Source organism: Setaria italica, chromosome III, assembly GCF_000263155.2.
Source record: "Setaria italica strain Yugu1 chromosome III, Setaria_italica_v2.0, whole genome shotgun sequence".
NCBI lineage: Eukaryota > Viridiplantae > Streptophyta > Magnoliopsida > Poales > Poaceae > Setaria > Setaria italica.
The window spans coordinates 32,961,176-32,971,695 of record NC_028452.1 but is presented as its reverse complement, the minus strand read 5'-3'; positions in this window follow the sequence as shown (position 1 = coordinate 32,971,695).

The following is a 10,520-nucleotide window of genomic DNA, read 5'->3' as shown; positions in this document are numbered from 1 at the left end:
CTTACTTGGTATATGGTGGTTTAACTAAACACAATGCTTAATCTTGCTTTACTTATGTTATAACTTTCATTCAGACAAGAACATTATTTGTTAATCGGAACATGGAGCGACCACCCAGGAAAACAGTGCTACCACAAGACTAAATGGCTCTGGTCTTGGCTGATTAATTAGAAACCTTAGTCTGGGGTGACCTTACTCGTGATGAGGCAAGAGGGGGGACTGAGTCGTGCATTTTACCTGGGATGGGTGGTGCACGCCAGACACCGAAACCTTAGCGGGTTATCACTGACTTAGGAATCTTTGTAAAGGCCTCGTAGCGTCCCTATGCAATCACACCTCGGAAGTGTGGTATGGTGCCTTGCAAACACCGCATGGTTGGGTCCAAAGTTCTTATGAATTTTTACGCGACTTGTGGGTAAAGATGTGCCACCTCTGCAGAGTGTTAAACTGATCGATCAGCCGTGCTCACGGTTAAGAGCGGCCTGGACCCTCACATGATAATATTATCGGAAGATGGATTTAACTTGTTATCATTTCATGCATTTGTTGCTTACTTTATGTTCATGTTTAATTTCGGGTGGTATAAACTTATACTTAGTTAATTGCTAATAAAACTTGACCAACTTAATTAAAAGCGACTGCTAATTATGCCTTAGCCATACCTTGAATTAGCCTTACACTACACTATTCCCCACGACTTGTTGAGTACCAACCATAAGTGTACTCACCCTTGCAAAACCGCTGTTCAGACCAAGTTAATTGGGAAGAGGAGTACTTCCACGACTTCGAGGAGTTCTAGGCGTACGTTTCTTCAGTCAGCTGCCTGTGGAGTCGTCGTCATCTTTGGAGATCCGCTGCGTAATAATTAGACTTTGTGGTTTATGTGAGACTTTCGGTCATGTAATAATGGTTAATACTCTCTTTATTCGATTTAGCACTGTCTTTGCTATTCACTATTGTCGTACATGTGTGTAACTTGATCCTGGCGCACATGTATTTAATGCACTCAATTTTGTCCTTAAAATCGGGTGTGACAAAAGTGGTACCAGAGCCGTGTTGACTGTAGGATGTTAGCCTAGTTAGAAAATGGTCGTACTTAAGGATTATAATAATCTAGTAGCCATTCCTACCTTTCTTAATTTAAATCTACTTGATTATTCTTAAACTTGATTTGTCTCATCCTTATTGCTATTTTATTATCTAGCTTTGTTCAAAATTTTATTCTAAAAATTTCTTCTTCCTTTCTGTTAGATGGCTCGCACCCGGTTGACCGCACGCAAGAGCACCCATCCGCCGCGTCATGGCATCGCGCCGTCACACGCCCCCGTGGATCCTTGGGACGAGGAAGAAGAGGAAGAGATCTCCCAGCATCCGGGGGATGACTCTGATGAGGACGCCGTGACCGTGGAGCAGGAGACCACGCCGTCACCAGCACCGTCGCCAGCACCGGCGCCCGCTCCTGCACCAGCCCCGACGCCCGTACCGGTCGTCGACTTGACGGATGATGAGCCTGAAGCAGATCCCGAGCCCGAGACATGGATCAAATGGGTGAAGGAAGATTATGGCCAAGGAGTGCACATGGCCGACATACTCAGGTGGACTTGTCACCGCTTGGGGTACGGCATGAGGCCACTCTACAAGTGCTCCCGGTTCACCCACCCTCGCTATCCCACTTTTTGGGAGGTGAAGGTTGTCCTTCGTGAGGAGCACGAAGGAGGATGGGAGGTGAAGGCTATTCACCATGATGTGACCATCAGGAGGACCATGGAATCCGGCATTGCCGAGGCCGCCAGGAGGGCACTTGAGGTCGTCTCCCACAATGAATGGCCGCGACTGCAGCACACTTACCATCGGTTCCTTCCTTACCGAGCTAGTGGGGAAGCAAGAACCTTCATCGCTACCAATGATGGGGTTGACATGGCTACGGACTTCCTCCGCAAGTACACGTCGGCAGCTCTCACCGCGTTGAATGAAGCAAACAACCACATCCAGGAGCTTCAGCAGGAGGTTCAGGAACTCCGGTGGGAGAGGGATGCGAACATGGCTGCCGCGACGGGAGCACCGCCGCCGCAGGAGTTTGCTGTTCATCCCGCCTCGTCGCCGTCGCCTAAGCGTCCCCGCTACGACTCGCCCGGCGCCGCAGCAGAAGACCTCTAGGAAATTAGGAGTGTTTTAGTTTAAAATTCTTGTAATCGTTAGACGTCGTTCGAGTGTGTTAGTTAAAGTGTGCTTAGCTGTTTGGTTTTGTGCTACATGTTTGAGTTGGATTTTGTAATGAGTGCGGTATGTGGGGCAATTGCCACACGATACTGGTCTTAATAAATAAAGTGCTTAGTTGGGTTTTATTTCTGTTCTAAATCAGTATTTAATCTTCCTTAATCATGATCTACCATCTGTCTAAATCTATCTATCATGCAAGCTAAGCGACATTCAATTCTGTTCTCGACATTATCTGACACACCAGTACTGTTTTATTTATGTCTCGAGCTACAGAAGTCCAAATGACATGAAACCAGTGGGGTTAGTTTCATAACTTCGTGGAGAACTTTCTGTAAATTTTTCAGAATTTTTGGAGTATCTGTCTGGGAGGTGTATGCGAATTAGTAAAGCCCTCAGAATCTGAACCTATCGACCGACACTGTCAGCTTGTTAATTTTGTAACTTGAGATCCAGAAGTCCGATTGAAGTGATTCCAGTTGGGTTGGTTTACAAATTTAATAAGTTACGACTTGATAATTTTTCAGTATTTATGGACACTTCTTCTGACGACCACACCTAATTAAATGGAGCTAACAGAATCTGTTTTACTTTTACATCTTGTCGCTTTATCTTTCTTAGTTATTCTTTCACACATCTATCTAAATCTATTGTCTCTAACGCTCAGATGGTAAACACCAGGTCCGGATCAGGAGTTGACCGTCTCGCAGTGCCTCACCTCAGGGACAACAGCAGCAACCCCAACACCGCTCCGCAGCAGAACCAGCAAGCACCTGCAGGGATGGAGCAGTTTCTAGCAGCTCAGACTCAGCTTCTCGCCGGACTGACCAACACCGTGGCAGCTTTACAAGCTCAGCTGAATAACAACAACAACAACAACAACCAGCAGCAGCCGCCGCCAAGGGACAGGCACAGGGAGTTCATGAGCCACAAGCCCCCGACATTTTCACATTCTCCGGATCCATTAGATGCTGATGACTGGCTGAAAACAGTGGAGAAGATGCTGAATATCGCCCAGTGTACTGACAGGGAGAAGGTCCTGTATGCTTCAGGACGCCTGGAAGGGCCAGCTTCTGATTGGTGGGATGCTTACACCGCCGCACATGCCAATGCTAATGGCATTACTTCCGGATTGATGAAGCTTAAGAAGAAGGAGTTCCTTGCTCTCAAGCAGGGGAACATGACAGTGGCAGAGTACAGGGACAAGTTTGTCCAGTTGTCCCGATATGCTCCTGAGGATGTTGCTGATGATGAGCAGAAGCAGGAGCTGTTCTTGGATGGGTTGATTGGACTGCTCCAATACCAGCTTATGTCGCACACCTTCCCCAGTTTCTAGAAGATGCTAGACAAGGCAATTGGCCTGGAACACAAGAGGAACGAGCTCGGGGAGATGAAGAGGAAATTTAATTCCCAGTCGTCTTCAGAAAGCAACACCCACCCTCGCTTTGCTCCACAGCAAGGGACGCCGTTCCGCGCAGGGGGTCCGAGTGGAAATTTTGGGCAACAGTCATTCCCGCGCCCTGCTCAGCAGTCATTCCAGCGCCTTAGCCCTCAGTTCCAGCGTCCAGGGATGCAGACTATGCAGACTCCGCGCCCAAGCTTTACGCAGAACCGCCAGATGACTCCTACTGGCACTCCAGCAAGGCCCAATGCTCCGGTGGGTCCTACTTGCTTCAAGTGTGGCGAGGTTGGTCACTATGCCAGCTCTTGTCCTAAGAGAGGTGGACCAGCTACCCCCGTGCAGAACAGCAGTGCTCCTCGGCAGAATCAGATGCAGCAACCGAGGAACGGGAACCAGACCCCACAAGGCAATCAGGGGCAGCAAAGCTTTGTTCGTGGCAAGGTGAACCACATGGAAGCCGAGACTGCTAAAGAGGCTCCAGATGTAGTGCTCGGTATGTTCTTTGTCAACTCTGCCCCCGCATCAGTTTTATTTGACTCTGGAGCATCGCATTCTTTTATCACTAGTCATTATGTAGCAAAACATAATTTACCCATGCATACCATGAGGCGTCATATGCTAGTGAGTTCACCTGGGGGGTCAATGAAGGCTCAATACATCTGTCCACAAGTTAAACTGAGAATAATGGGTATAGAGTTTCCGGCTGATCTTATCGTCCTTGAGTCCGGTGGAATCGATGTAATTCTGGGAATGAGATGGTTAGCCGCTTTTGATGCAACAATTCAGTGTGCCAAGAGGACAGTTCTGCTCACAGGTCCTGATGGAGAGAAAGTGGAGTTTGTAGCTACTCTACCCTCAGCGGCAGATTGTGCAGTTAATCAGTTGGCTGGAAAATCCTTGGAAGATATCAAAGTGGTGTGTGACTACCCGGATGTGTTCCCCGACGATTTACCAGGTATGCCACCTGACCGCGACATTGAATTTGCTATTGATCTTTTACCTGGTACTGCACCTATCTCCAAACGTCCTTATAGAATGTCAGTTGAACAATTAAAAGAATTGAAACAACAACTAGAGGAATTATCAGCAAAACAATTTATTCGGCCTAGTTCATCACCATGGGGAGCACCGGTTATCTTTGTGCCAAAGAAGGATGGTACTCAGAGGATGTGTGTGGATTATCGGGCACTGAACGAGGTGACCGTCAAGAACAAGTACCCGTTGCCTCGCATTGAGGATTTGTTCGATCAGATGAGAGGAGCCAAGGTATTCTCCAAGATTGATTTGCGATCGGGATATCATCAGATGAAGATCAGGCCGTCTGACATACCCAAGACCGCTTTTACTTCCAGATATGGTCTCTTCGAGTACACGGTAATGTCGTTCGGGCTGACAAATGCTCCAGCTTACTTCATGTATCTGATGAATAAGGTATTTATGGAGTACCTGGATAAGTTCGTTGTGGTGTTCATTGATGATATCATGATTTACTCCAAGAGTGAGGAAGAACATGAGGAACACTTGAGGTTAGTGCTTCAGAAATTGAGGGAACATCAGTTGTATGCGAAATTCAGCAAGTGTGAGTTCTGGATAAAGGAAGTCTCTTTCCTTGGTCATATCATCTCTGATGGTGGAATTTCAGTGGATCCAGGCAAGGTTAGGGATGTCTTGAAGTGGAATCCGCCGCAGACCGTAACTGAGATCAGGAGTTTTCTCGGACTTGCAGGCTATTACCGCAGGTTCATTGAAGGATTCTCCAAGATAGTGAAGCCCCTCACTACGCTACTAGAAAAAGGAAGGGAATTCAAATGGACCGAGGCATGTCAGGCAAGTTTCGAGGAACTGAAGAAGAGGTTGACCACAGCTCCAGTATTGGTAATGCCAGATCTACATAAGGGGCTCGACATATATTGTGATGCATCTCGACAGGGTTTAGGCTGTGTTCTGATGCAGGAAGGACATGTGATCGCCTATGCTTCTAGGCAACTGAGGAAACATGAGCAGAATTACCCGACTCATGATCTGGAGTTAGCCGCAGTGGTTCATGCCTTGAAGATTTGGAGACACTACATTCTGGGGACTAAGTGTCAGATCTATACTGATCACAAGAGTCTCAAGTACATCTTCACTCAGAAGGACCTTAATCTGAGACAGCGACGATGGTTAGAGCTCATCAATGATTATGATCTGGAGATTCACTATCATCCTGGTAAGGCTAACCTGGTTGCAGACGCTTTAAGTCGGAAGGGTCATGTTAACTTAGCCTTAGCATTCCAGCTACCTGACGAGTTGATGAAAGAATTTGAGAGGCTCAACTTGAGCGTCGTTGCACATACTGAGGGAGCAACGATGGAAGTGGAGTCGACTCTAGAGCAAGAGATACGGGCAGGACAGCTTGAGGATGCCAAGGTCAAGGAAATCAAGGAGATGGTTAAAGAAGGAAGAGCCACAGACTATACAGAAGACTCTCAGGGAACCTTATGGGTCAAAGGAAGGATTTGGGTACCCGATGTGGGAAATCTCCGTGAGACGATCTTGAAAGAAGCTCACGATTCTGCCTATTCCATCCACCCCGGAAGCACCAAGATGTATCAAGATCTTAAGCAGAAATATTGGTGGCCCGGAATGAAGAAAGATGTAGCTGCACATGTAGCCGTTTGCGACATATGTCAAAGGGTTAAAGCTGAACACCAGAGGCCAGCTGGATTGCTTCAACCATTGAAAGTGCCTGAATGGAAGTGGGAAGAAATCGGCATGGACTTTATAGTTGGATTGCCCCGCACTCAAGCTGGTTATGACTCGATTTGGGTTATTGTCGACAGATTGACAAATGTAGCACACTTCATTCCAGTAAAGACTACACACTCTGGGGCAAGGTTAGCAGAATTGTATATGTCAAGGATAGTATGTTTGCATGGTGTGCCCAAGAAGATTGTGTTTGACCGAGGTACTCAGTTCACGTCACGCTTCTGGCAGAAATTGCATGAATCTCTAGGCACAAGGTTGAATTTCAGTTCTGCTTATCACCCTCAGACAGACGGACAGACCGAGAGGACAAATCAAATGTTGGAGGATATGTTAAGAGCATGTGCACTGAAGCATGGAGGTAGTTGGGACAAGAGTCTACCTTATGCAGAGTTCTCCTATAATAACAGTTATCAAGCCAGTCTCAAAATGTCACCATTTGAGGCTTTGTATGGTAGAAAGTGCCGAACACCCCTTTATTGGAGTGAAACAGGAGAGAGTCAGCTATTCGGGCCAGAAATTATACAAGAGGCAGAAAGACAGGTCCAGATTATCCGAGAAAACTTGAGGACTGCTCAGTCTCGACAGAAGAGTTATGCTGACACCAGGAGAAGAGAATTGACCTTTGAGGTAGGTGATTATGTGTATCTCAAGGTATCGCCCATCAGGGGTATGCGCAGATTCAAGGTCAAAGGGAAGTTGTCACCTCGATTCATCGGTCCGTTCAAGATTCTTGAGCGAGTGGGACAAGTAGCCTATCGATTGGAGTTGCCTAACTAGTTGTCGGATGTACACGATGTGTTCCATATCTCACAGCTTAAGAAGTGCCTCAGAGTTCCCGAGGAGCAGTTGCCAATGGAGGAATTGAATGTTCAGGATGATCTCACTTACACGGAACACCCCATTAAAATTTTGGATACCTTGGAAAGGGTTACAAGGAATCGGACGATCAGAATGTGCAAGGTTCAGTGGAGTCACCATACAGAGGACGAGGCAACTTGGGAAAGAGAGGACGAGTTGCAAAAGGAATTTCCCCATCTCTTTGCAGGATCTTCCGAATCTCGAGGACGAGATTCTTCTTAAGGGGGGTAGGATTTGTAACACCCAAAATTTTGAATAATTCAAACTCATTAAAATATGCTCAAATTAGGGTGTTATTTAATTTCTAGGCATTTAAATTCATTTTCTTTAATTCAATTAATTCATCATAGGATTTATTTGTGCATTCATGCTGGTGCATTTATTTTGATTGTTTGAGTTTGAATCAAAGTTTGAATTTTGAATTTCCAAATTTGAATTCAAATTCCAAAACCATTTCTCTTTCTCTCTATTTCCTTCTTCTTCACCTGGGCCGAAATCTTCCTTCTCTCCTCTTTCTTTTTCTTCCTTCGGCCCAGCCGCACCATCACCACCGGCCCGCAACAGCTCCGCCGGCCTCCTCCTCATTTTCCTCCACGCGGCCCAGCTCCCCGCCGCGTCGCCCCCTCCTCCGTTTCCTCTTCTGCCGGCCCAGCTCGCCCGCTCCGCCCCGGCCCGCCGCTCGCCGTCGCGCGCCGCCGCTCGCCGCCGCTGGCCGTTTTGTTTTTCGCCGCCGCCGGTGTCGTGGACGACCACGACCGTCGGATCAAGATCCGACGGCTTGCAGCGAGTCAATCAAGACCGCGTAACGGTCAACCGAACCGTGCCGCGCTGCTTTTGCATTTGAGCCCCTGACTTTTCCGCAAATCAACCCGCGGTCCAGATCGCGTTGAAAGTATTTACAGATCTGCCCTCGTTTTTTTTGGTTTAACCCTTGAGCTTTCCGGAAATCAACCCGCCGTCCGAGTTCGTTGTTTTTACACGTCAGACCCTCGGTTTATACGCATAATTACGTATAAGCCCTCGTTTTTCGCGGATAGGCCCTAAAAGTTTTGTTTTTCTTACAGAAAAGCCCCTGGATCTTGTTTTAATCATATCTTTTGCATCTTAACTCCGTTTTTCGTGTTCTTTATATCCACGTGTTCGTTTTAAAGCGTAGATCATCTTTTCAAGCTTATTTTCTCTGTTTAACTATGTTTGGTGTACTGTTTTCTTACTTTTGCCCATGTTTGCTTGTATGTGCTCGTGTGACGCGTGTAGACGCCGCGCAGTTCGAGGGAGTTGCCGATCAAGCTTTCGAGGAGTACGAACAGCAGGAGCAAGGCCAAGAAGGCAAGTTGTGTCCTTGATCACTACCTTGTTGTCCTATACACCTTTACTTTCTCGTACTCAACATTTATGCTATGCACATGTTAAGATTAAATTGATGGGTCCCAATTAAGGTTCGCCTAGATTGATTTACCTTTGCCTTGACCAACCGGTTTACTTTATGTTGGGTAGCTCATGCTTAGTGCTTACTTGGTATATGGTGGTTTAACTAAACACAATGCTTAATCTTGCTTTACTTATGTTATAACTTTCATTAAGACAAGAACATTATTTGTTAATCGGAACATGGAGCGACCACCCAGGAAAACAGTGCTACCACAAGACTAAATGGCTCTGGTCTTGGCTGATTAATTAGAAACCTTAGTCTGGGGTGACCTTACTCGTGATGAGGCAAGAGGGGGGACTGAGTCGTGCATTTTACCTGGGATGGGTGGTGCACGCCAGACACCGAAACCTTAGCGGGTTATCACTGACTTAGGAATCTTTGTAAAGGCCTCGTAGCGTCCCTATGCAATCACACCTCGGAAGTGTGGTATGGTGCCTTGCAAACACCGCATGGTTGGGTCCAAAGTTCTTATGAACTTTTACGCGACTTGTGGGTAAAGATGTGCCACCTCTGCAGAGTGTTAAACTGATCGATCAGCCGTGCTCACGGTTAAGAGCGGCCTGGACCCTCACATGATAATATTATCGGAAGATGGATTTAACTTGTTATCATTTCATGCATTTGTTGCTTACTTTATGTTCATGTTTAATTTCGGGTGGTATAAACTTATACTTAGTTAATTGCTAATAAAACTTGACCAACTTAATTAAAAGTGACTGCTAATTATGCCTTAGCCATACCTTGAATTAGCCTTACACTACACTATTCCCCACGACTTGTTGAGTACCAACCATAAGTGTACTCACCCTTGCAAAACCGCTGTTCAGACCAAGTTAATTGGGAAGAGGAGTACTTCCACGACTTCGAGGAGTTCTAGGCGTATGTTTCTTCAGTCAGCTGCCTGTGGAGTCGTCGTCATCTTTGGAGATCCGCTGCGTAATAATTAGACTTTGTGGTTTATGTGAGACTTTCGGTCATGTAATAATGGTTAATACTCTCTTTATTCGATTTAGCACTGTCTTTGCTATTCACTATTGTCGTACATGTGTGTAACTTGATCCTGGCGCACATGTATTTAATGCACTCGATTTTGTCCTTAAAATCGGGTGTGACAATCAAGCAGTTAAATCGAAATGTTTGTCTTAACTCTTTTCACGTATGGGGTGAGAACTATTTGCAAAGCTCTGTGGCGGCAATAGAAGCAGAAGGGGAGCTCCGTTCTGATGGAACATTGATGGTGTATATTCTCTTTCCTATAGAGACATATTGTGCGGAATGTAAGATTGGATAATTGAATTAACATTGAACCTTATTATATTTTTGCATATAGAAATGGGTGGCCGGTTGCTCTTGTCTACTTCAGAGCAGGCTACTCACCAAACGATTACCCTTCAGAAGCAGTATCTTTTCTGATCGTTTCCGTCGATGAACTGTATAAATGTTCTAATTAATTTGTTCCATTATATGTTATGACTTTAACTTCTGTTGGCCAACAGATCTCTTGAGTGCTTTTTGTCATAATGTGGATTGTGGAACATACTTTGCTCGTAGGAATGGAGAGCAAGAACTTTAATTGAGCATTCTTCTGCAATAAAGTGCCCTTCGATATCGTACCATCTTGTTGGGACAAAAAAGATTCAACAGGAACTGGCAAAGGAAAACGTGATGTGAAAGGTACTCCCTCCGTTTCAAATTATAGATCGTTTTAGCTTTTCTATCTATTCAAATTATAGATCGTTTTAGCTTTTCTATCTAGATATATGTGGGGCATGCATCCCAGGCCCACAAGTAGACCCTGTACGGCCCACTAAGGGGTGTACTCGGACGAAATCAAGACTCGGAGGCTACGCAGCAAAGTGTATC